The 25,184-nt window shown below is 34.5% G+C and overlaps 1 long non-coding RNA gene across 1 annotated transcript; it reads left to right on the forward strand.

Annotated features, from left to right (window-relative positions):
• The first annotated feature begins 6,527 nt into the window (after positions 1–6,527).
• On the forward strand, positions 6,528–10,714 carry LOC18431186 (uncharacterized). Its single transcript, XR_016058636.1, has 2 exons — positions 6,528–7,684; positions 8,479–10,714. It is a non-coding gene; the product is annotated as an uncharacterized LOC18431186 (long non-coding RNA).
• The last annotated feature ends 14,470 nt before the right edge of the window (positions 10,715–25,184 follow it).

Below are 25,184 nucleotides of genomic sequence, written 5' to 3' on the forward strand. Positions count from 1 at the left end.
ATACCATAGATTCCGCCTCAATTCGTAGGGTCAAATCTCAACCATCGATTTAAGGAGACTTGTAGGGTGAGAGATTAGATCTCTTTTATCTACCATCAAAATTCAAAGAGATAGCTAGAGCCTTATCCTCCCTCTCTTAAATCTAATCCCATCAAATAAGAAAAACTTATATTTTAATATATCCAATCTTGATTCAAAGATCTAGTAAATATCTTAAATATTCGACCTTATCACATAAGTTAACTATAATTAAAAGATAACCCAACCAAGAAGATAAACATTATTCCTAAGAATATTAGATGAATGGGTAGGGCGTGCCACCCTTTTCGTGGCCACATGGGCCCCACCTAATCTACATCTTTTTAAATTTTGGGCCCCATATTTTATGGAGGTCCCAAATACTTTAAAAAAAAAAACAATAAAGGGAAAAAAGGGAAAAAAAACATCTAATGGCTTCAAATATCAATCTTGTTTTGATACCAATGAAATGATTTCATGATAAATCATGGTGTATATATTTTTTTAAAAAACATTTACCCCTACACCGGCAAGATCACTTACAATGTCCAATTATAATGAAACCATTATTGAAATAAATAAAATAAATATAAAATCGATTCTCAATTGCTGACTCTTCAAATATAATTATTTATTCAAGAAACAAAAGTAAACTTTAATGTTTTATGAGAAGAGAAGTAATTATTTTAAAATAAGGTAAAATTGCTGGAGATTACCTCAACCGGGCTTAGTACACTCCACGCCGAGTCTTTTCCTTCCAATGGTACTCGAGATCTATGATCGGTATGTTGATTTCCCTTCTATGGCAAAAATTCACTCAATGACTTAATCTTCATCAAGTCTCTTAGCTTGATTTTAAAGAGACGAGAGATGAATATGAAAAGAGAGAGAGAAAGATCTACTAGTAAGGGGTTCCACCTCTTCGCCACCCACAAAGAATAGATGTGGTGCGTGCCACCAAAACATAGTGCAACTTAGAGAGAGATAAAATTGGGGTAATTCTTTCCTTTGGAAGAAAGGGGAATTTTGGGTAGGGAGAGAAAATTGTTAAAGAGATAAAAGAGAATACATATATCATTTTATGAGAGAGCACCTCTTTTTGTAAATTTTCTATGCCATAGATTTTATCTCAATTCGTATGATCAAATCTCAACTGTCGATCTAAAGAGACTTGTGGAGTGAGAGATTTGAATCATCAATCTCTTTGATCCACTATCAAGATTCAAAGAGATGAGCTAGTGCCTTGTCTTCCATCTCCTAAATCTATTCCCATCAAATAAAAAAACCTTATATTTTAATATATCAAATTCTTAATTATTAGATCAACCAAAATTCAAAGATTTAGTAAATATTTTAAATATTCAACCTTATCGACGATACCTATAAAGATAAGTCAACCAAGAGGATAAACATTATTTCTAAAAATATTACGTGAATGGGTGGGGGCGTGCCACCATTTTGGTGGCCAGTGTGGCCCCACCTAATCCACATCTTTTTAAATTTTGAGCCCCATATTTTATGGAGGTCCGAAATACTTTCAAAAAATATTTTATTTCATATTTAGAATTTTTAAATCTTATATTTTTTTTAAAACATTGAAAAATTAATTTTTGTTAATTTATAAATTCAAATGATAAAAATAAAATATCAAAAAATTCAAAAAAATTCAAATAAATATTTTAAAAATCACATAACATAAAATTAATTAAAATTAATTAATTTTGATGGGAATCGAATTTGTTAGATCTAAAAAATTATCAGTACATAGGAGCACTCCACCTTCAACTGCGAATCACGATCTGCATAGCTTTCTCAAACTGACACAGCAGTTTCCATAATCCACAATCCACTGCAAGGGTTCATGATTGAACCACCAAAGCCAGCCAATAGACTAGGGGATGTAATCCCAGTTTATGGATTTCAGGTTCTTCTCTATAGACAAAAATTTATGGTCTGGAGGACCATGATGCAACCATGACTCTATGGTGCATAGGGGTAATTTCTCGCAGATGTACACGCTTTACCCTCATTGGTGAATCTCAAAACGACTATCTATGTGCATGTCGTATGATGATATAACGATAAGGTTTTAGCTCTGTCTCTAAAGGCCAGTCATCACACGTAATGGCCACACAGTCTCTTGGCTCTCATGTGGGTATACTCCGACCTCATCAAGGGATAACCCACTAAACCCTTCTCGGTAGATCTCTATGCCCAGGTATCTTGGGTTTTTCCAAACATCGGCTGGCCTAGCGCGTCGAGCCTAGTTCGACTATCAGCAAATAACATTTGCTTAGTATGGTCCATAAAAAGACCACACTCCTACTGAGTTTATGTTCTACTATATAAAATATTCATACAAGCTCTCATAAGGCGGCCACATAAACCCAACAATTTTAAGGCTTAAAATTATTCAGATACTGAAAATCCAAAGTTTTCTAAACATCTGGTCATAAAAATTTGAAGTTTTCTCTGTATCCAGCAAGACCACAAACTTGGCTTGCTAGAGCCAGAGTGGGAGGTGAATGAATCTTCGGTGGCAATGATTCTATTGTGGATTTCGTAACATTGAAAAAGAGAGACTTTGGGGAGGTTTGGCGTTATACAGATCATGCAGAGAGAGAGAGAGGGAGGGGGTTTGGGGTGTGAGAATGAGAGATAAGAGAGAGACAGAGTTAGGTTGAGAGGAACACGACACTTTGAATTAAGCCTTATTTCCTCGAGGCAGTTTGATTTGGGCAAACAAGCCAGGCCTAATTAAACAAAAAAGAAATGCAAATTGGGGTTATGTTGGAGATATCATACCACTCCTTAAAAGGCAAAAAAATAAAAAATAAAAATAAAATAAAATAAAATAAATCGGGCAACTATTGTCTTGAATAATGAACCGCCCCAACTTCGGGCAATTCAAAAGATGTTTTTAATAAAAAAGGGAGGGTTTGTTATTTGAGGTGTTGTACAACCTAAAAATATATAAAATAAAAAACTAATAAAATGAGTACCTTGTTTTCAAGGGAAAAGGTTATATAGAGCCGAGGCTCTAAACAATCAAATTTGAGCCTACCGCAAAAATTTATTAGAAGATGTTGTTTTGATGCTCAAATATCTTCAAATTAATCATATCGGCATCAAGATGCATGGACATGAGAAAAAAAAAGATTACATGTTTTAGAAATAGAAAAAGTTTATATAAGGTTGCAACCTTAAAATGTAGAATCACAGATGCACCTTAAAAATCCATCGAAAAAGGTTATTTTAACGCTGAAAAAACTCGAATTGATTATCTCGGCATCGTGATGTGAAAAAAAATAATAAATTGAGTCCCAGAAATAGTGCATCTTGCAATACATTATCTAGACCGTCTATTTTCAATATTTTCATATGTTTATAGATCTACTTGATTTTAACCATTTGTTAAATTTAAAATTTTGTAATTAGATGTGAAAGTAGATTTTGAGATAACCTAATAATTGTTTTTTAACAAACTTACATGTTATGATAAAATTTGGAGTTGCGCCTTAATTGAATTTAAGGTTGCAACCTTATAGAAACCACACCTTTTGGAAATAGTATATTTTGTAACGTATTTTTAGACCATCAATTTTCAATATTTTAAAGTTTTCATAGATATGTCGATCTACACTATTTTTTAATCTTTAAACTTTATAAATAACTATAAAAATATATTTTAAGGTTATCACAAAAATTTCCAATGTTGAAACCATATTTCTTGATACTATTTGAAGGTAGGTTCTAATTTGATGGCTTAGAGCCTAGGCTCTATACAAACCGCACCCATAAAAAAAAAAGCAAAAAATTTATATAGAGCTGAGGCTCTAAAAATCAAACTAGAGCCTACCTCAAAAATATCACTAGGAGAGGTTGTTTCGATGCCTAAATATCTTCAAATTGATCATCTCGACATCAAGATGCATAGACATGAGAAAAAATAAATTTCAAGTTTTGAAAATAGTATATTTTGTTACGTATTTTTGGATCGTCAATTTTCAAGGCTTTCAAATTTTCATAGATTTGTCGATCCACCGTGCTTTTTAAGCTTTAAACTTTATAAAAAAGCTATTACAAATATTTTCAATATTGAAACACCATTTCTCTAACACTATTAGAAGGCAGGCTGATTGTTTAGAGCCTAGTGCACCCCCCAAAAAAAAAAAGAAAAACAAGAACGTAAACTTTATAAAACTGTAAGCCATGTAACGATTCCGCATATGAAAACCTTCCACCTGGGAACGATATTAGCGGCACTTCGTAATCGTCCTTATCCTTACGCTTATTATGTATTAAAGAGCGCCACTAAAGTCTTGAAGTGATAATCCGAAAGCGACACTCTGTTGATTTGGGTTAGAGAGAGAGAAAATCTTACATACTAATATTAAACGGTGAATAAACCACGGATCGTAAAGACACCTCAAAAATCTTCTGTATAGTTTATTGTATGCATCAAAAAAGACCTTTAAATTTCTTTTAGGAAAATTATATATATATATATATATATATATATATATATATATATATATATATAATTTTCATTGTTACAGCTCTCCTGAATAATTTCCATTATTGCCTCTGTATCTATGTTTTAAGTTCAAAAAAAAATTTAAACAAAGGACGACTTCACTCGAACTCGGAGAGTTACAAAAAAACAACAAATTTTTATCCATATAATGTAGAGAAAGAGGTGGAGAGAGGATACGCAGACTCACAATAGGTAAAAAAAATTATGTTCTTAAAGAATAAAAAATTTAAAATTTTTAGTTCTTCAATAACGAAAAATTTGAAATTTTTGGTTCTTCAACAACCGAAATTAATGTACTTTCAGTTGTTGAATAATTGAAAATACTTTAAATTCGATTACTCAACAACCAAAAAAAGTTAAAGTCGTTTTTTTTTTTAAATTTCCGTTTTGACATGAAAAAAATAGACACAACGGTGATAACGGAAACTACTCAATAGAGCCGTAATAACGAAAACTATAATAGATATATATGCAATTTTCTCAAAATCTTTTGTATAAGTTTATCGTATGCCATAGAGCATCTAATGGTTTCCACTAATATTTAGGAAATATCTATGGTTTCCACCAATATTTAGGAAATGTCAATTTAGATCATAAAAGTTCCTTTAATATACAGATGACACGGCGATTTCCGCTAGGAACGGGTTACTTTTATAATAGAACCGGCTAATCTAGCCCCGTTTATTATTATTATTATTATTATTATTATTATTATTATTATTATTATTATTATTATTATTATTATTATTATTATTATTATTATTATTATTATTATTATTATTATTATTATTATTATTATTATTATTATTATTATTATTATTTTTAATTTTAATTTTTTTCAAATTTATTTATTTTTTATTAGTGGATAATTTAGGCCAGATTCTCAATCTAGATCGATAATTTTTTACTTAGATAGGTTTTCAGATGTGCCCGGTTCACTTTGCCGATCTGGGGTTTTAAACATTGGTGTCTATAGTTGGTATCGCACAATGTTGTTGAGGTAATTACCTTGTGGGGTCCAGCCCCATAAAAAGTGAAAGAAAAAAAAAAAAAACCCAATAAATATAAGAAAGGGTTAGAGAGAGAGAGCGAGAGGTTTTTAGCGAGATAATATAGATGGTGTTTTAAAAGACAAAATAAAATAGTTTTTTCAAAGACACCATTTACAAGCAAAGATAGAGTTTTTTGAAAGCTCTTGGAGAGAAGAAACTGTAGGTTTGTAGCAAAGTTTCTATCACCATTCTCAGCCCATCCAGATGTCATTTTTGCTATCTCTTACACTCAACACTCAGTTGGAAAACCAGAATAGTTGTTGTGCTATCCAATTGTTTCTCCAAGTCATTAAAAGATTTTTTTTGGGCTTTTTTAGAGATGATATTCTTGGTGCTTGTGAAGTAACTTTGTATTTTGTCAAAGTTATGTTGTTCTCTCATGTGATTATAAGCCTCAAGTTTTGGGCAAAAACTTGAGAACAAACTCATATTGTAACCTCATTAGATCTTAGTGGATTCTTCTCGGATTGAACTTGTAGTTTTTTTCTTTTATATTGAAGGATGTTCTATGTTAAATCTTGTATTGTAATTATGTTTGGTAAAATTTTCTTTTTTTTTTTTGTGCTTTCTATTGTTATTGACACTAAGCAAATTGCCCATTTTTAGTATTTGCTCGATCGTTACCTTTGATTCACGCATAAAAAGGATTGGCATTGCTTCTCAACAAAAGTAAGGTGATTAGCCATGTCCACAGTTGGTATTCCACAATGTAAGGTGATTAGACACTCAACAAATACATAGAAACCAATTTCTACGGTTGTCCTAATCCAAATCCCATGCTCTGATTTTTTTGTTTGACAATAAAATGTTTAATTACTTGAAACAAAGTATTTCACCCATGCTCTGATTCTCTATGCAAAAGAGAACACAGGAAGTAAAGTGGTACCTCAAGATCCTCAACTTTGAAAGTCCTACTCTTTTTGGACATTTCCCATTATTTCAAGGCATAGTATAAAATTCCCATTGCTACACTAATCAGAGAGAATGAGAAAAAATCAGATGCATGTGCTCTCTTGCTCACTGTATGTTAGCAAATGCCATAGTAAGGCTAAAAATCCCAGAAACACACTAAGCTCCAGCTCCTATCTCTTCTACCGATCATCCCAAAAACCAGGCTTCCATGAACCTTGCAGGGAACTCACAATCAGCTATGGAAACTCTCTCTTATTTCCTTCTCACTCATGGCCCGCAACCTATGTTAACCACTTTGATTATCCCTCTCCTCTCCACTCGGCTCCTCATACTCCTCTATCTCCACCGCAACAAACAGTCAGGCAGCGAAAAGAAGCGACCACCCGGTCCTTTGGCGCTCCCCATCATCGATAACCACCACCAACTAGGTTCCCTGCCGCACTGCTCTCTAGCCCATCTTACCAAGATATATGGGCCGCTCATGCACCTTAAATTGGGCCAAGTCCCCACTCTAGTAGTCTCTTCTCCTAAGATGGCCGAGCTCCTCATGAAGACTTATGACCATGCCTTTTGTAGCAGGCCCATCCTTGTGGCCACCAACTACCTCACCTACAACGGCACATATGTGGCCTTTGCACCGTATGGATCATATTGGCGCCATGTTAGGAAGATTTGCATCCTGGAGCTTCTCAGCTCGAAGAGGGTCCAGTCGTTCGGGATTGTGCGAAAAGAGGAGGTGCGGCGACTCGTGGACTCTATCTTCTTATCCTCCAAAGCTAAAGCTCTTGTGAATTTGAGAGATGTGTTTCTTTCTCTCACGAACAACGTGCTCTGCAGAGTGGCATTTGGGAAGAGTTACTGGGAGGAGGAGCCAGAGTTGAGGGAGATAATGAAGACTTCGCAGAAATTGACTGGTGGCTTCTTTGTGGGGGACTTCATTCCATCACTGGAGTAGGTGAAATATGTGACAGGATTGCAAAGGAGGTTGGAGAAACACTTGAGCCAAAGGGATTCATTCCTTGAGAAAGTATTCGCTGAGCACCTTCTTGCTACTCATGGGAAGGAGGAGGAGGAGAAGGACTTGGTGGATGTACTGCTGCAGCTCCAGAAAGAGGGCACCCCTGATTTCACCCTCTCTACAGATAACATCAAATCTGTTGTTATGGTAGGTAACAAATTGAACATAAAATCTGTTGTTATGGTAGATAACAAATTGAACATATTTCACTGTTTTCTGCAATTCCCTAACTCCTCCTCCGGGAATGAGGGCATTTCACAACTCATCTCTCTGTCTCGGTAATTTGAGTTTGTTCTGTATTCTATGTATGCTTTACTTATCAACCAGTCAAAATTTCAATAGTTTGCTAAAACCTATCAAGCGATAAAAATTCTGCACTGCTTCTTGGAATTTGAATTTTTTTGAATTTTCTCCAAGTAGTGTTAATATTGAAATCTGGTACAACTAAAAAAGAAGCAATTGTTAACATTTTCCAATTATTCAATTATATATAAATGTATTTGGTATTTGTGCTGCATGTTTGAAATCCTACAGCTCAACTAACAAGAATGAACAATATATTTATCAAATTATGATTGACTAGCGTGGGTAATGGGCTTGGGATGTCGGTCGTTCAGGGGGCTGATGCCTCAACATAAGCTCCACCCCTTCTCACCATTAACATATAAAAAAAGAAAAAGAAAAAGGAAAGAGGCATTGATTTCAGCCACTGTTAGGTTTTAAACTTCCCCTTCTATGCATCTGGCAAAGGTCATTGAACATTAAAATTTAGTAACAACCAGAAAAGTATGATATGTCACCACATATTCTTTGTTTTGAGTCATCACCTATGATATGACCAGAAACGTATGATCTATATATACATATACCGCAAGCACCTTTAATGGCGCTGTTGTTAGTTAGGCGCTATAAGCTGCACACTGAATTGTAAATGTTTGCAGGATATGTTTGTAGCTGGGACAGCTACCACTGCAACAGCACTAGTATGGGGAATGTCTGAGCTAATGAAGAACCAATTGGCATTGAAAAAAGCCCAAGACGAAGTATGCGGCAAAGCAATAACACAAACATGATAGAAGAGAGAGACTTACACCAGCTCCATTACCTAAAAGCAGTGGTGAAAGAGATCTTGCGGTTACACCCTCCAGGTCCATTGTTGGTTCCTCGTGAATTGATAGAGGACTGCAACATAGAAGGCTACCATATCCCTGTAAAGACTAGAGTTTTGGTGAATGCTTGGGCAATTGGGAGGCACCCATACTCTTGGATAGACCCTGAAGACTTTAGACCCGAAAGGTTCGTAGGTAGTAATATTGATTACAGGGGCCAAGATTTTGCACTGATACCATTTGGGGCAGGGCGAAGGGGATGCCCGCATTGGCTATCGTGGAGCTTGCATTGGCAAATGTCTTGCTTTGTTTCAATTGGGCAATGCCTGATGGAAAGTATCCTGAGGATCTGGACACGAATGAAGCTTCTGGACTAGCTGTGCACAAGGAAACCTCTTTGCCCCTAGTGGCAACTCCTCAAACTACTTCACAATAGCATTACTGGTGATTAGTAACATTTTTTAATTTCGTTTTGAGTTCTGTAATGCTACCTGTTCCTTAGGTTTTTACTTCGGTCGACATATCAGTTTGGGTGAGGCAGGTCAAGGGTTCAAAACCTTAAATTTGTCCCATATAACCCAATCAAGCTATCTTCTGTATTTTTTTTTAAGTTGGGTAAGCTGCAAGTTAGCTCTCATGCCCTACACACTAAGAAGAGAGTGATTGCATTCGGAGGAACGTATCCAAACGGAAGGCAGAATTTGTTCTACATGCAAGAACTTTGTAGAAAATGTAAAGAAATGTGTAATTATCTATCCTATATTCACCTTGAAAGAAGGTTAATGTATCCTGAATAAACAGAAGCTGGAGGGTGATGACAGAAGTTCGAGGGCTAACTGCAGCAACAATACATGATTAGAAAATATATGTATAACATGAAGATAATTAGTTTGGCCAATGTTCACAGAATTGGGAGCCAGTGGTGAGGTGACCAAGCTGGTTCTGAGTCAAAACCGGGAATCAGTCCTGTGCCCATGGAATCTGTCAATTCTGTCAGAGAACTGGCTTGTGAAAGAACCGGGCAACCTGGACTGGCCAGATGGCCTAGTTCCCACATTTTCATTTTTTTGTAATTTTATTTTTAGAATTTTTAATTTAAATTTTAGCTTTTTATTAACATAATCTTCTTGAGAGAGGGGTTCCCACCCCCACTATGTGCAATGGTGGAACCCGCAGGCCTTGGCAAGGCACAAAAAGCGGTGGAGTGAACTACTTTTATATTTGCTTCTCAATAATCTCTCTTGCCTCCCCGAAGTGGGACTAAAACTTATAAACTAGGCACATAAAGCTTTAACATTTATTTATAAGCAAATCTACTAGCTTTTATATAAGCTAGTAACATTCAGATTATAAGGCTTTCAAATTCTTAGATAAAGCTACTTAGTATAAGCGTTTGTATATAGCTTAAACTATTGACTGAAAGCTTTCCTATCGCTTTCTCACACAAAACAATGAAATGTAGGAGCTCTACTCATTTGACAACCATAATTTACACAACATTGATATGTGTACAACCTATGAAATTGGTGCGTCGATAAATGACTTCCATTAAATAAACCTCTATCTTATGTAAGCTTGTGTATAAAGCACAATCTTATATAAGCTTTTGTATATGGCTCATACAAGTATTGACCAAAATTTTATACAAAGCTTTGACATAAGCTAGTAGCATTTATTCAAAAGCTTATATAAAACTTCTACGCAAAATCTTTTATGTAATATATAAAATAAAAGCTTATAAGCTAACATTTACAGAAAATCTTATGTAAAAAGTTCATCTTTGTCTATAAAATAGTATTTGTCACTAACAAAAAAAATGTAACATTTTTCTGTACTGATGTGCATTAGCAGTGCCCAAATCAATCACAGTCGCTCATTCCCCCTCAGAACATAGAGGAATATCTTGATATTCCATTGCTCACAAGCAAGTACTTGTAACTTGTGACTATTTCTGTATTTATGAAATGATTGTTGTAGTCAGTGAGCTTAATGTATATTATTGTCATTCTGTGATGTAACTTGAATATTTTGAATTCGCTATATTGATATGTGATAACAATATAATATCTTAATAATTGTATCCTCTTATAGATCAATTGTGTTGCAATGAATTCCATTTGAAACTTCATTTTGACTGTGAAATGGATGTAATAGTCAACAAATACTCAAACATGAAATAAGTTCTCAGTATTTACTTGTTTTCGGTAAAACCATGAAAACCATAATGCAATACCTTCATTTCTTTTTGGAAACTTAAAAACTAGAGTTTCAAGAAATTTTAGCAATTTTTTGATATTGTTTAAAGTCTGGGTGGGCTTGAGAAAACCAATCTACTAATCCAGATTGCTAAATCGCTGATTCGGATTGGTTTCCTGGATGACCCATTAGCCTGGCTAATCCAGGGTTTTAACTACTGGTTTGGATATTTTGTAGACTGGTATTTTGAAAAAATTTGAAGGCTCATCCATGTGGTTTTGAGGCTGTATTTTAGTGCTTTTGCTGCGTTGGGATTCCCATGTAGAATCTAAGTTTGGTAACAGAGCCTTAGAGGTTGGTCTTTTAAATTTGACAGCTCATGTGGTTGGTTCACAACAATAGAAAATGGTTATTAATTAATAAGCACCATTACTGGAGAAAGGGCTACTAATTAGGAACTATATTCTGTAGACTGAATTGCATAAGTTTGCAGGATATGATTGTAGCTAGGACAGGTTCCACTGTGAATCCTAAGGACCTGGTCATGACGAAGCCTCAGGGACCAATGTGCACAAGAAAATCCCTTCGCTCCTAGTAGGCCACTGCTTCATGCACTTCGTAGTAACTCTGCTGGTGATAGGTAAGATTTTTTCTTCTTTACTTGTTGATTGGTGACACCAGTTATCCATCACGTTCCTCCTTAGTGGTGGACATTGGTTTGGGTGAGGAAGGTCGAGGATTTGAACTTTTGAAAAATTTGTCCTAAAAAACACAAACAATCTAGACGTCTATTTTATATGTGATTTCTGGTTGGTTAAACTGCAAGTTACCTCTTATGCCCTGCACATTGAGGAAGGGGAGTGTTCTTGCATTTCGACGACAGTGTGCAGTTGGATGGCAACATTTCTCCCACCTGGAAACCAAAGTTCATGGACCATGGTAAGAAATGGGTGATTATATATCCATCCTATATGAGCATTGCAAGAAGTTTAATGTGTGCTGAATAAGCAAAAGTTGGAGGGTGAAAATTGCATGAATAGTATACAAATGGGTATGCTGACCTCCAATTTTCTTGCCAATAAAGATTAAAGAATATATGTATAACAAGGAGAAATATAGGTCTGAATCAGTGTTTATAAAATCGACTCGGCCAAGGTACTCGGGCCTTGGCCGAGGCAGGTTACTCGGGTGAATCCGAGTAACTAGCCCTAGTCCTGTTCACCTTTTTTTTTTTTTTTTTTTTTCTTTTTTTTTAAGAAAATGAATATAAAAACATGCTATATATAATTAGTAGCCAACTTTTTCAATCAAACAGCTAACTTCAATTGGATTACACCGCTTGACATAAATTTACCTTTTGTAGGAGGCGTGGGGTTCGATTTCTCAAGGGCTTGCTGCAGAGCCATTCAGATTTTGATGACTAAAATTTGCTGCATTAATATAGATAAACTTTACAAATATTTTATACAATCTACTCGCCCAAAACTCGCCTCGCCCATAAGGCAAAGCCAAGTATCAAAACGCTGGTTTGAGTATTTTGTGGACTCTGGTATTTGAAAAATTTTATACTGTGGCTTTTGTTCTGTTGGATCCTTTCTTAGGGTCTTGAGGTCTAGAGTGAAAAAATGTCAAATTATTGTGCTTCGTTCTCTGAGAATCAAATATAGCACACATTCATTTCCTTTCATGATTTTAATTTAGAAACATCTAAGCATTTGAAAGGAGCATTATGGATGAGTTGCCAAACCAAGTTAAGGCATCTTAGTTTGGAATCGTCACCATGCAAGAATTCTATCACTCACATGGCCTTTAATAAAGTTTATCACTTTAAAAATACCTTTTATAATGTGCAACACAAATTTTTTTTTGTCATTAGAGGGTTGGGTGTGCTTTTGATTCATCATGCTAGGATACATACATTTCAAAGAACCACAGATGAACCCAATGGATTATCTCGGAAGATAGGTATTGAACGGGAATGTCAGGCCATATATGTTTAATTGACGATGTGTTATATGATATAAAGATATATAAACCTAATTTCATGATGTATTTGCATGTAGGCTTCAAGTGTGATAATGGGTTTTTTTTAATCTTTTTCTCTTGTTGTACAAGGCCCTAATATGCCTTGAAGACCCTCATAGCGTGTCACTTGTACACATCTTCATGATGGACCGATCACAAAAAGATTTTCAAACCAACTCGATATAAGACCAACTATGAGATTTATACTCCCATGGCTCTTATATTGTCTCTCCACATAATATTGAAAGAGTTTGGATATAGTACAACGTCTTTAAAACTATCATCCATTAAGAGCGGTTTGACGACCGGACCTCATAAAATCTCATCATATCATGTAAAAATGAGGTGGAACCTCAAATGTATGCTTAATGAGGCCTCAAACACCTATGATCCAAGAATCATAAGAATTGGATATGGTTTGGTTCATCATCATTTAGACCAGTGTTTTAAAAAATGTCGAGTCGAACCGGACTCGCCCGGTTCGACTCGGAAATCGTGAAAAGGGGACCGGATCGCCTAAAAAATCGGAAATCGTCCGGTTCTAGAGAGAACCGGACGATTCTGTACAGTGAATCGCCGATTCACTGTACGGAATCGGCGAGTCCGAACAGTGAATCGACGAGTCCGTACGGAATTTTTATTTTATTTTATTTTATTTTATTTTATTTTTTTTTATTTTATTTTATTTTTTTGTAATCCATGATAGATTTTTTTGTAATACTTGATCGATTTTTTTGTAATCCATGATCGAATTGTTTTTGTTTTTTTGTAATCCATGATCGAATTTTTTGGTTTTTTGTAACCCATAATAGAATTTTTTGTAATCCATGATCGAAATGTTTGTTTTCTTTTCTTGTAATCCATGATCGATTTTTTTGTTTTTTTGTTTTTTTTTGTAACCCATGATAGAATTTTTTGTAATCCATGATCGAATGTTTTGTAATACATGATCGAAATGTTTGTTTTTTTTTTGTAATCCATGATCGAAATGTTTGTTTTTTTTTTTGTAATCCATGATTGAATTTCCTGTTTTTGGCTTTTTTTGTAACCCATGATAGAGTTTTTTGTAATCCATGATTGAATTTTTTGTAATCCATGATCGAACTGTTTTTTTCTTTTTTTGTAATCCACGATTGAATTTTTTGTTTTTTTTTGTTTGTTTTTTTTTGTAATCCATGATCGAATTTTATGTAATCCGTGATCGAATTTTATGTAATCCGTGATCGAATTTTTTGTAATCCATGATCGAATTTTATGTAATCCATGATTGAATTTTTTGAAAATTTGTGATTTTTTTTTTTTAATCCATGATCGAATTTTTTTTTGTAATCCATGATAGAATTTTTTGAAAATTTGTGATTTTTTTTTTAATCCATGATCGATTTTTTTGAAAATTTATTATTATTATTTTTTAATCCATATTATTCAAAGAGAAAATGAGAGAGATGATGATTCTGAGGCCACCCTATCCCAGTCATATTATTCACATATCGAGTCCCAATAGCAACAGTGTAGGGATGAGCACGAAATACTGTAAATAAAATCTGAATGGCGGTTCATGCAGGGAAAGAACATATCAATATTCACATATTCATTCAAAAACATGAAAATTCTTAATGGAGTACCCTCATTTTTTATTGAATTCCTAAAAAACAATATTTATAATGAATTTTAATAATTTTTTCGAATTTTTTTTAAGCTTTATTCCGACCGATTCACCCGATTCCCGATCCGGATCGTCGATTCTCCGATCCGGATCGGTTTTTTGGAAGCTCGATCTGGATCACCGATCCTTTTTTTAAACCATTGGTTTAGACAAAGAAACCCAATATGAAATTTGGAGAATCGATTTGAAACTATTGGAAAATCGTATATGAGGCATGACATACCTCATCTCAAAATTTTAGGCTATTTTGAGACAACTTGACCCCTCATCTACAATGATCAGAAGTCAAACCTAACCTATTCGTCTTCTACCAGTCACATGTTATGCCAGGATGACCTCATGTCACTAAAATTGGAATTTCTCCGAATCTACAATGTGTATTCTAATGGGACTTCGATCATTAGATTCCTTACTCAATGCCCTATAAATCATATGAGGGCAGCTTTCTTTGAGACTCGTATGTGAGAGCGGCTATCTTCGTAATAGTGGTCATAAAATTGTGTAAAAGTTTGACCATCTGACCTTGATACCTCTCGATGTATGGGGGCTTTTAAGTCCAAATATTGTGGATCTGTGCATCAAGAGCCTCTCTACAAGTTTATCAATGTTTTACGGTCTATAATCCTTTATAGTGGAAGTGGTTTGTGTTACACATGTAAAAACAAATCACACATATGGGTGTGTTATTTGATTTTTCTCTCTTTTAGTTTTGGCCATTGGATTGCATTTAATCCAATGGTTGTGATGTTTTAGGAACTTTAGAAAGCAAAGGGATTAAAATCGCTTTTGTTTAGAGAGAGAAAGAGTGAGAACAAGATAGAGAGATTGGGCTACAATTGGGGTTTCTCTTGAGGGCTGATGTATGCTCTGTTTTAGAGAGAGAAAGTGAGCAACAGCTTGAGCCCATTGTAGGTTTGTTGTGTGCACTCTTTTAGTAAGAGAAAGAGTCAAAGAGCACCCATTTTTGGGTATTCTTGATGCCTTGGTTTTGGGCTCTGTTTAGAGTTTGAAAGGGCTGTTAGAAATTGATGTTTTGAGCTCGATTCACCTTGTAATCTTTTCAAATCAATAAGTAAAGTCTCGCACCATTCTCCCGTGGATGTAGGTCACGATTTGTAACCGAACCACATTAAATTGTTGTGCTTTTTGAATGCATATTGCTGGATTTTTTATTCCATGATCTTGCTTTAATATTGTGTAGTTTCCCTTACTTGTTTATATTGATATGAATGCACAATAGCAGTGAATGTTATAAATCCTTACCGATTTTTCACCAATCGATCCCGACAATTGGTATCAGAGACTAGGGTTTGTTCTTCATTGTGTCTGTAAAGAAAATGTTTTTGCTATTGAGGTTCTTTGCTATATTTTTCTTTAAAATGGAAAGGGTAAAGGAATTTGAAAAATTAAATCAAGGCAATGATGGAAGATTATCTTGTTGGAAAAGAATTGAATAGGCCTGGAAAATGATGATGGAATATTATCTTGTTGGAAAAGAATTGGATAAGCCAATTCGAGGAAAAGTAGCGATGCCAGAAGGAATGGAAGATTGAGAGTGATATTTTGATTGAAAATGTTTGGCTGCTATTAGACCATGTATTTCACCGTTGATTTTTTTTAATCTTTGTTAATGTAAAACATCTACATCGCTTTGACAATCTTTAGAGCAATCTTTTTAGCAACCTTCTAGTGCAAATAAAATGCATGCGATGAAAAAAAATGAAAGAAAGTGTTACAATTATATCGCATGTGAGTGAATTTAATTAAATTTATGCAAAATTGAGGCGTTTGAAAGTGAATTTGGATGAAGAAGGTTTATATTTGCTTTTGCTGAGTTTTTTACTTGCTAGTTGGGATACCTTGGTTACCATTGTGACTAATACAACGGGTAACAAATTTAATTTGAAAGATGTTTGTAGATTCATTATTAAATGAAAAGACTAGAAAGGTATCCACACAAATGCTTGCTGCGTCAAATCAAGCATTGACAATAGGAGATAGATGAAGAACAGAACATAGAGACCAACCGTATGGATTTAATAGGAGTAAATCTCATAGCAGGGGCTGGTCCAAGTCACAAGGAAAGAAGGTCACTTGCTGGTATTGCTAGAAACCTGGTCATACAAGAAAAGATTGTTATGCTCTGAAGCAATGTTTAAAAAGTAGCCGAGTCGAACCGAACTCGCCCAGTTCGATACGAGAATCGGCACTCTAGTGCTGCTTCCAGCAAAACATGAAAAATCGCCCGTGTCTAGAGAGAATCGGGCGAGTCCAACGATTAGGTTACTTGCTGATATTGCTAGAAACTTGGTCATACAAGAAAAGATTGTTATGCTCTGAAGCAATGTTTGAAAAGTCGCCAAGTCGAACCGAACTCGCCCAGTTCGATACGAGAATCGGCACCCTCGTGCCGCTTCCAGCAAAACATGAAAAATCGCCCGTGTCAAGAGAGAATCGGGCGAGTCCGACGATTTTGATGTCAAAGACTGGTTTCTGATGTCACAAACATAGCGAAGTCGGGCGAGTTGGACATACGCATATGTGTGTGCTGTGCACACACGTGCATGAGCGCACATAAGCTTGAAGCACCAACTTTTCATGGTCACGATGTTTGTAATTATTCGTAACTAATTTGTAGTTGTTAATCTTTCTCAAAATGTTTGATGTGGGATATTGAGCTAGTAGTATTGAGAACGTAAAGCAATACATATATATATATAAATGTTATACAAAACAACAAGTAGTGTAACGTGGTTAAGTCGGAATGACTTTTGTTTCACTTGTTAAAGGTTATGAGTTCAAATCCTCCGGGCGACATACCGCTTTCTGTCCAAAACAAAAAAATGTTTTGAAAATAAAAAAAGTTTAAAAGAGAAGAAGTTATCAAAATATATAAAAAGTTATCTTGACAAAAAATAAGAATTATGATAAAAGAAATTCATATTGAAAAAAATAAAAGTTACTTTAACAAAAAAAATAATTTTTGTTATCTTGACAAAAACTAAAAATTATTTTGATAAAAAAAGTTACATTGACAAAAAAATAAAAGTTATGACAAAAAATAAAAATTGTTTTGACAAAAAAATAAAAGTTTTAACAAAAAAGTAAAAGTTATCTTGACAAAAAAATAATTTTTTGTCGAAAAAGTAAAAGTTACCTTGACAAAAGATTTTGGTTGTCATTTTTTGTGGTCATTTTTGACAAAAGTTTCCTTGACAAAAAATAAAAGATTTTGGTGGTCATTTTTTATCGGTTTAATCCATTATTAATTATAGTCTATGATTATATATTTCATCCATTATAATTCTGTGATTTTTCTTTATGTGATGTAAATTTAATTCTTAACATAAGTTCATACAGGTACATAACATCTCAATATTCGCATATTGATGAGAAAAATAAAAATTAAGAGTGTGGTGCCCCAATTTCTTATTGGATTCCTGAAAAGAGAACATTTACAATGAATTTTAATAAATTTTTTGGATTTTTTTTTAAAGTTTAATTCCACTGATTCGGTCGATTCCCGATCCGGATTGCCGATTCACCGATCTGGATGAGTTTTTGGGGTACCCGATCTGGATACCGATTCATTTTTTATACCATTGCTCTTAAGGATAAACAAAAGGCCAAGGGCAAGGATGGTCATGCCGAAACAAGTACAACTTCATATGGTGAAGATGGGGTCAATTTTAGTATTGTATGCATGATATTGTCTATTGGTTTTAGACTTTGGTGCTTCATTTCATGTTTATCCAAAAAGGTCATATTTTTCATCTACACAAATGTGGATGGTGGCTTGGTTTATCTTGTTGATGATCGAACTTGCAAAAGTTTGGATATTGGAAATGTTATTATCAAGCAATAAGATGGAAAGAAGCACACATTGAGAAATGTGAGGCATGTTCCTAACTTGAAGAAAAATATGACTTCTGCTGGGCAATTAGATGATTTTGGCTTTATAGTGACCTTTAGAAATGAGTCATGGAAGATTTTAAGAGGTTGTATGACAATGTTGAAAGGGCAAAATGATGGAAATATCTACACTCTTCATGGCACGGCTCAAAGGAATGATGCTACAGAGAAAATCATTGCTACACCTAATAAACAAGATGAGATGAAGATTTGGCATAATCGATTGGGTTATCTTAATGAGTATGATCTTATTCTTGTTTCTAAGCATTTATTTCTTGATTTTTGTGAACATTGTGCCATGGGTAAGCAACATAGAGTTACTTTTAGAAGACATAAATCTCATAGAAAAAGTAAAGCATTATAATTGATTTATTTTGATGTTTGTGGCCCTGTTAATATTAAATCTCTTAATGAAACTTCTTATTTTGTCATCTTCTTAAATGATTATTCTAGAAAGTGTCGGCTGTATCATTTGGCATCCAAGGATCAAATTTTTGAAGTTTTCAAGGTTTTCAAAGCCAAGGTTGAATAGATTTATAAAATGCATGCAAACTGATAATGATGGTGAATGTTGCTCGAATTCCTTTGATACTTTATGTAGAGAAAATGATATTCGTAGGATAAGGACTATTCCTGGGACACCATAATAAAATGGTGTCATTGAAAGAATGAATAAGACTATCATTGAAAGAGTAAGGTGCATGCTTTCATAATCTGATCTTGGTAACCAATTTTTAGCTAAAGCTGCTAGTACAACTATATATTTGATCAATAGATCTCCCATTGCACCCTTGAATATTAAAATGCTTGAAATTTTATGGAGAAGTAAAAGTGTGTCATATGAACGCTTGAGAACATTTAGGTGTTATACTTATGTTCAAGTGCCCAGTGAGAATAGAGCCAAGTTGAATGCCAAGTCAAGAAGATGCGTTTTCTTGGGTATAATAGTAATGATAGAGGTTTTAGGATTTGGGATCCTATTGGAAAGAAGACCCTTAGAAGTTGAGATGTTCTCTTTAATGAGAATGTAATGTTTGTTGAAAAGAAGCAGGAAGAGCCAAAACAAGAAAGACTTATTGCGGATATACAAGAATTGTTTCACCTCAACAACTGCAAGAGAGTCAAGCTCAAACTTAAGACGGTTTGATGTAGGTAATGCTAGTTATAAGGATGACACTAAATTAATTCAAGATAAAGAAGGCCTACCAGTTACACCTGAGCCAGAATTAAGAAAATTTATATAACCTCACAAATCCATTCAAATATATTCTCTCTCTTTATATTATGCTTTGTATACTGATAATTGTGAACTTGAGTACTTTCATGTGGCTATTTATTGCCTTAATGCTGAAAGATGGCATAAGGCAATGGTGGAGGAGATTGATGCTTTGCATAAAAATGATACGTGAGAGTTGGTGGAACTTCTACATGGGAAAAAATCTTTGAAGAATAGGTGGGTATATGTTATTAAATGGGAGGCACATAGTCTTATGCGATATAAGGTTAGACTTGTGGTGAAAGCTTATGCGTAAAAACCAGGTGTTGAATGAAAGTTTTGCTCATGTTGTTAAACATAGCTCTAGTAGAGTTGTTTTATCTTTGATTGCTAACTTGAATTTAGAGTTAGAACAACTTGATATTAAAACTACTTTCTTGCATGATGATCTTGATGAAGAAATTTATCTGTGTACCTAAAGGTTTTGAGAACAAAACCAATCCTAACTTGGTTTGTAAGTTGAGAAAGAGATTGGTATAATTTAGAACAAGCATTGAGGCAATAATATAAAAAATTTGATAGTTTTATGTTGGGTGAAAGTTATTCTAGATGCGAATTTGATCATTGTGTGTACTTCAAGTGTTCAACACATGATTCTTTTACTGTTTCGTTGCTTTATGTTGATGATATGCTTGTTGCTAGCAAATATCTGAATGAAATCAAACGTTTGAAGCTTGATATGTCCAAACATTTTTCCACCAAAGATCTTGGACAAGCCAAGAAGATATTAGGCATGCATATCCATAGAGATAGAAAGCAAGTTAAGCTTTGGTTAAGTCAATCTGAGTATATTTCTAAAGTTCTTATGCACTTTAATATGATTGATTGTAAGCATGTTTCTACGCCATTAGTTGCACATTTTAAGCCGTCTAAAAAGGACAATTCAATGAACAAAGTAGATAAAAGTAACATGAAGAATGTTCCTTATATTTTTTGCAGTGGGTAGTTTGATGTATGCAATGGTTTGTACTAGACCTGATATTGCTCATGCAGTGGAAGTTGTTATTAGATATATGTCTAATCTAGGTTGGGAATGTTGAGAAGTGGTTTAGTGGATCCTTATGTATTGCAGGGGACACAAAATGTATGCTTGTGTTTTGGGAACTCATCATTTGAAGTTGTTGGTTATGTAGATGCAAATTATGCAGGATGCCGTAATAATAGAAGGTCTATCATTGTATACATTTTCAATGTTGGTGGTGTGTAGTCAGCTGGATGTTAAGGTTGCAAAATATTGTTGCCTTGTCATCAACTGAAGCTCAGTATGTGGCATTAACTGAGGCAGCGAAGGAAATGATTTGGTTGAAGATGTTTCTTGACAAGTTTGGGGTGAAACAAGATAAGTATGTTGTGCATTGTGATAACTAGAGTGTTATTCATCTAGCTAAGAATGCAGCTTATCACTCCAAGACAAAGCATATACAGGCAGATACCATTTTATTCGAATCGCCCTCAAACGTAGAGATTTGCAGGTGGACTAGATTTGTATTGAGGATAACCTTGCTGATATGTTGACAAACGTTGTCTCAATTGAAAAAAATACGATATATATAAGACTTTCATGGTTGAAGGAGACAAAACCTCGAAATGATGGAGAATGATGCATTTGTGGTTGGTTTAGAGGCTTAGTGATTTGTCTTCAAGTGAGAGATTGTCACATATATGAAACAAGTCACATATGTGGGTATTTTATTTGATTTTTCTCTTTTTATTTTGAGCCATTGGATTGCTTTTAATCAAATGGTTGTGATGTTGTAAGAACTTTAAAAAGTAAAAAGATTAAAAACCCTTTTATTTAGAGAAAAAAAAGTGAGAACAATATAGAGATATTGGGCTGCAATTGAGATTTCTCTTGAGGGCTGATGTATGCTCTATTTTAAAGGGGAAAGTGCGCAAAAGCTTGAGCCCATTGTGGATTTGTTGTGTGCTCTTTTTTAGTTTGAGAAAGTTTCAAAGAGAACTCATTTTTTGGTGTTCTTGATGCTCTGGTTTTGGGCTTTATTTAGATTGAGAAGTGGCTATTGGAAATTGATGTTTTGAGCTTGATTTCACCTTGTAATCTTCCCAATTTAGTAAGTAAAGTCTCACACCATTCTTATGTAGATGTAGGTCAAGATTTGTGACTGAACTACGTTAAATTGTTGTGCTTTGTGAATGTATGTTGCTGGATTTTTTATTCTATGTTCTTGCTTTGATATTGTGTAGTTTTCATTGATTGTTGATATTGATATGATTGTACAATAGTTGTGAATGTTATAAACCCTTGTTAATTTTTCACCAATCGATCCAAACAGTTTGGCCCTCAATGCTCGGATGTATTGTCGCAATTCGCAACATATATGGGTCCACTTCAACGAATCGTATCTCCCTGATCATTAATCCATTTGAAATGAAATTTGGCCTATTGTTTTTGTCTTTGGGTCCTCTTTCTCAAAAATTTCAAATTGGAAGGATTTTTCATCATAGAATGAATTGATTACACTCATACATGTTGGAACAGTCTGTTGGTTTGATCTGTGATGGATCTTAATAACTGCGTTCCCTTGATTTTGTCATGCAATATCACACAAAATCTTGGTAGTTTTAAATAAGTTTAAATTCATATATAAGGATATATTGAACTCAAAATATCATAAAACCCTCTTGAGGATATTTTTGAATTCAAATAAATTATCAAACCACCTCCTTAGAGAGAGGTGGTTTCCGGTCAACAATATGGAAAGACTTCGTAGTTCTTCATCCTTATTATCTTGGAGACATTTATTTAAGGGAAAATTACAAAAAACCCCCAAGACTACATTTTCTATGCAACTTACCCCCAACCTAACTTTTTCTCACTTTTTTCCTCAAAATATACTTTCTATGCAAATACCCCCATCTAAAAATAAAATAAAAAAAGGGCTAAACTATCATTCCTTACTTTTACCTTACCCCACGCCTTTCTCTCCTCGATCCCACCAAAATAAGGGCTTCGACACTGTGTAAGTGCGGTTTGGTAGTAGGGCTTCAGCACTGTGTAAAGTGTGGTCCGACAGTCGGTGCGGCACTGTATAAAGTGTGTGGTCCGACACTATGTAAAGTATGGTCCAGCAGTCGCAAAGGGTGGTCTGGCAGTTGCAAAGGGCAGCCTGACAGTTGCAAAGGCGGTTCAACAGTATTCAGTTTCTGTCCGGTAGTTGTCTTAGGACGGTCTGGGATTTGGGTGCTCCAGCAATGTGATGGTGCGCTCCGACAATGTACTACCGAGGTTCAAAAGTTAACGTCAAAGTTGGCTAAAGTAATTTTTGTGTACGGGAAGGGAATTTCCATTAATAATAATAATATTTTTCCCTTAGGGGTATTTGCATAAAAAGTTTCTTTTGGGGAAAAAAGTGAGAAAAAGTTAGGTTGGGGATAAGTTGCATAGAAAGCGTGGTCTTGGGTTTTTTTTTTTTTTGTAATTTTCCATTTATTTAAACCTCACTTATGTAGAGAGAGGATTGGGGGGACAATTAGACCTATCCTTCTATTTTGAACAGTGTTCAAAACAATGGATCTGATCGACTAGTCGGTCTTGACCTGATCCGATTGGTTCGACCGATTCTGACTAGATCGACAGATTAGTGCCTCGATGTTTTTAAAAAAATGCAATTTTGATAAAAAAATCTCAAAAAAGTTACAAAATCTCAAAAAATTTGTAAAAAAAGTTTAAAATTTACATGTATTATATTTTATATTGTCACATTAGAAAAGAAAAAAAAAAGGTATAATTGGGTTTCGGAGAAAATGATTAGGCACTTGAAACAATACTTTTTCAGTGATCTATATATCATAAATATGTATTATATAATATATAATATAAATTACATGAATAAAATAAATATATATAATATAATATAATTATATAAAATTGTTCGTCTCTACTGGCCCAACCCGACAAACCCTACAGTTAGCAAATAAAATTTGTAATAATATATAGAGTTTTAAATTGAGAAATAGAAGAAGTAAACTTGTTTCATGCAGGTAAACCATATTCTACAATATGCGGTCCAGAGGTAAAGATAGTTACAAATAGGTAGTCCATCTAAAAACAAGTGTAACTAATGCTCCAAATGTCTTCTTAATATAATTATTATTTCTAGCTTCCAAATTGTTATTTTTTTTATATTCATGATCTCCATAAAAAATAGGATAAAATTATATTTTAAAAAATATATTTATGGCCAAGCCCACATTTCTACAATATGCGGGCTGGCAGTATCCGTAGAAGAATAGGAAAAAAAAAAACAAAAGAAAGAGAAATATATAAAAAATGTTATAACAACAACTTTGCAAACTATGCATTGTGACAATGCATTTCTCGACAGATTTTTAGAATAAATAGCTGATTAGTGCACTAATCGGCCGATTAGTGCATTGAAAAATTCCTGCATGACCGTTAGAATCGGGCCAGATCAAGAACGGCCAGTGATCAATCCCGAATTAGTTAACCAATTTTTAAAAAATCGGCCTATCTTTTAAACATTGGTTTTGAATGCCCTATACTTATGACGTGTTAGTGAGAAAGTGGAGAGAGAGAGGGAAGAAATCTGTAAGTCAATTTCTTACGCACTCAATGAAGAAGATAAGCCTCCAATAGTGCGCTACCCTTATGTTGTGTGCGCTAGTATTTTTAAAAAGAGAATAAGTAGCTACTAATTCCTACTGTCACTTGAAGACCGAGGAGCAGAACAACCCCCCCGTCACAGTCAGATTTACGGGCTTTATATGCCCGAAAGTGTTGATAGTTTCGATTTTATAAATGTTTTCTTATTAGAATATTTTATGTATACTTGAAGGCTCGAATCAAGAGCTTTCGATCCCTTATAGAGGATTGAGGTAAATTGTAATGGGGATTGAAAGTTCTTAAAACTCCTCACGAACTCAAGTCTACGTAAAAGCCCTTTTGGTTCAATATATAAAATTAAAGGCAAATTTGGTTGTAGGGACAATGATATAGGGCCTAAAATGGGACCTATAAATCTAGTACAGACCATAGTTACCAGGCGTGGGAGCGTTGGAACGATGTCTGGCCAAAGCTTCGGAGCTCGGGGAGTGAGTTCTGGTGAGGGTAAAAGTAGAAGATCGAGATCCCGTATGAAGAGGGAGAGCGTTCCCAATACATCGAGATTGAGATCCCTATTTAACAGGAACACTTTCCATGTCAAATGGCATCGTATTCCCATATTCATTAGGATCGTGCTCCCATAAACAACATGACCACACCTCCATCTAAGAATGATCATGTTCCTATTTGGAGAGGATCGAGCTCCATTCAAGGAAGGATTGTGTTCTGTGCATATTAGTCCATGCTCCAATCACAGAACTCCACTTTATGAAAATTTGACTTAAACTATAATTATTTTATTTTAAAAATTAATTTTTTTTAAGAAGTTTGTTTTAGAATATTTTGGAAAAATAAGGATGGAGTTCCGAAAATGTAGG

This window comes from Amborella trichopoda, chromosome 6 (assembly GCF_054954075.1).
Source record: "Amborella trichopoda isolate Santa Cruz 75 chromosome 6, AtrichopodaSantaCruz75HAP2 v2.0, whole genome shotgun sequence".
Taxonomy (NCBI): domain Eukaryota; kingdom Viridiplantae; phylum Streptophyta; class Magnoliopsida; order Amborellales; family Amborellaceae; genus Amborella; species Amborella trichopoda.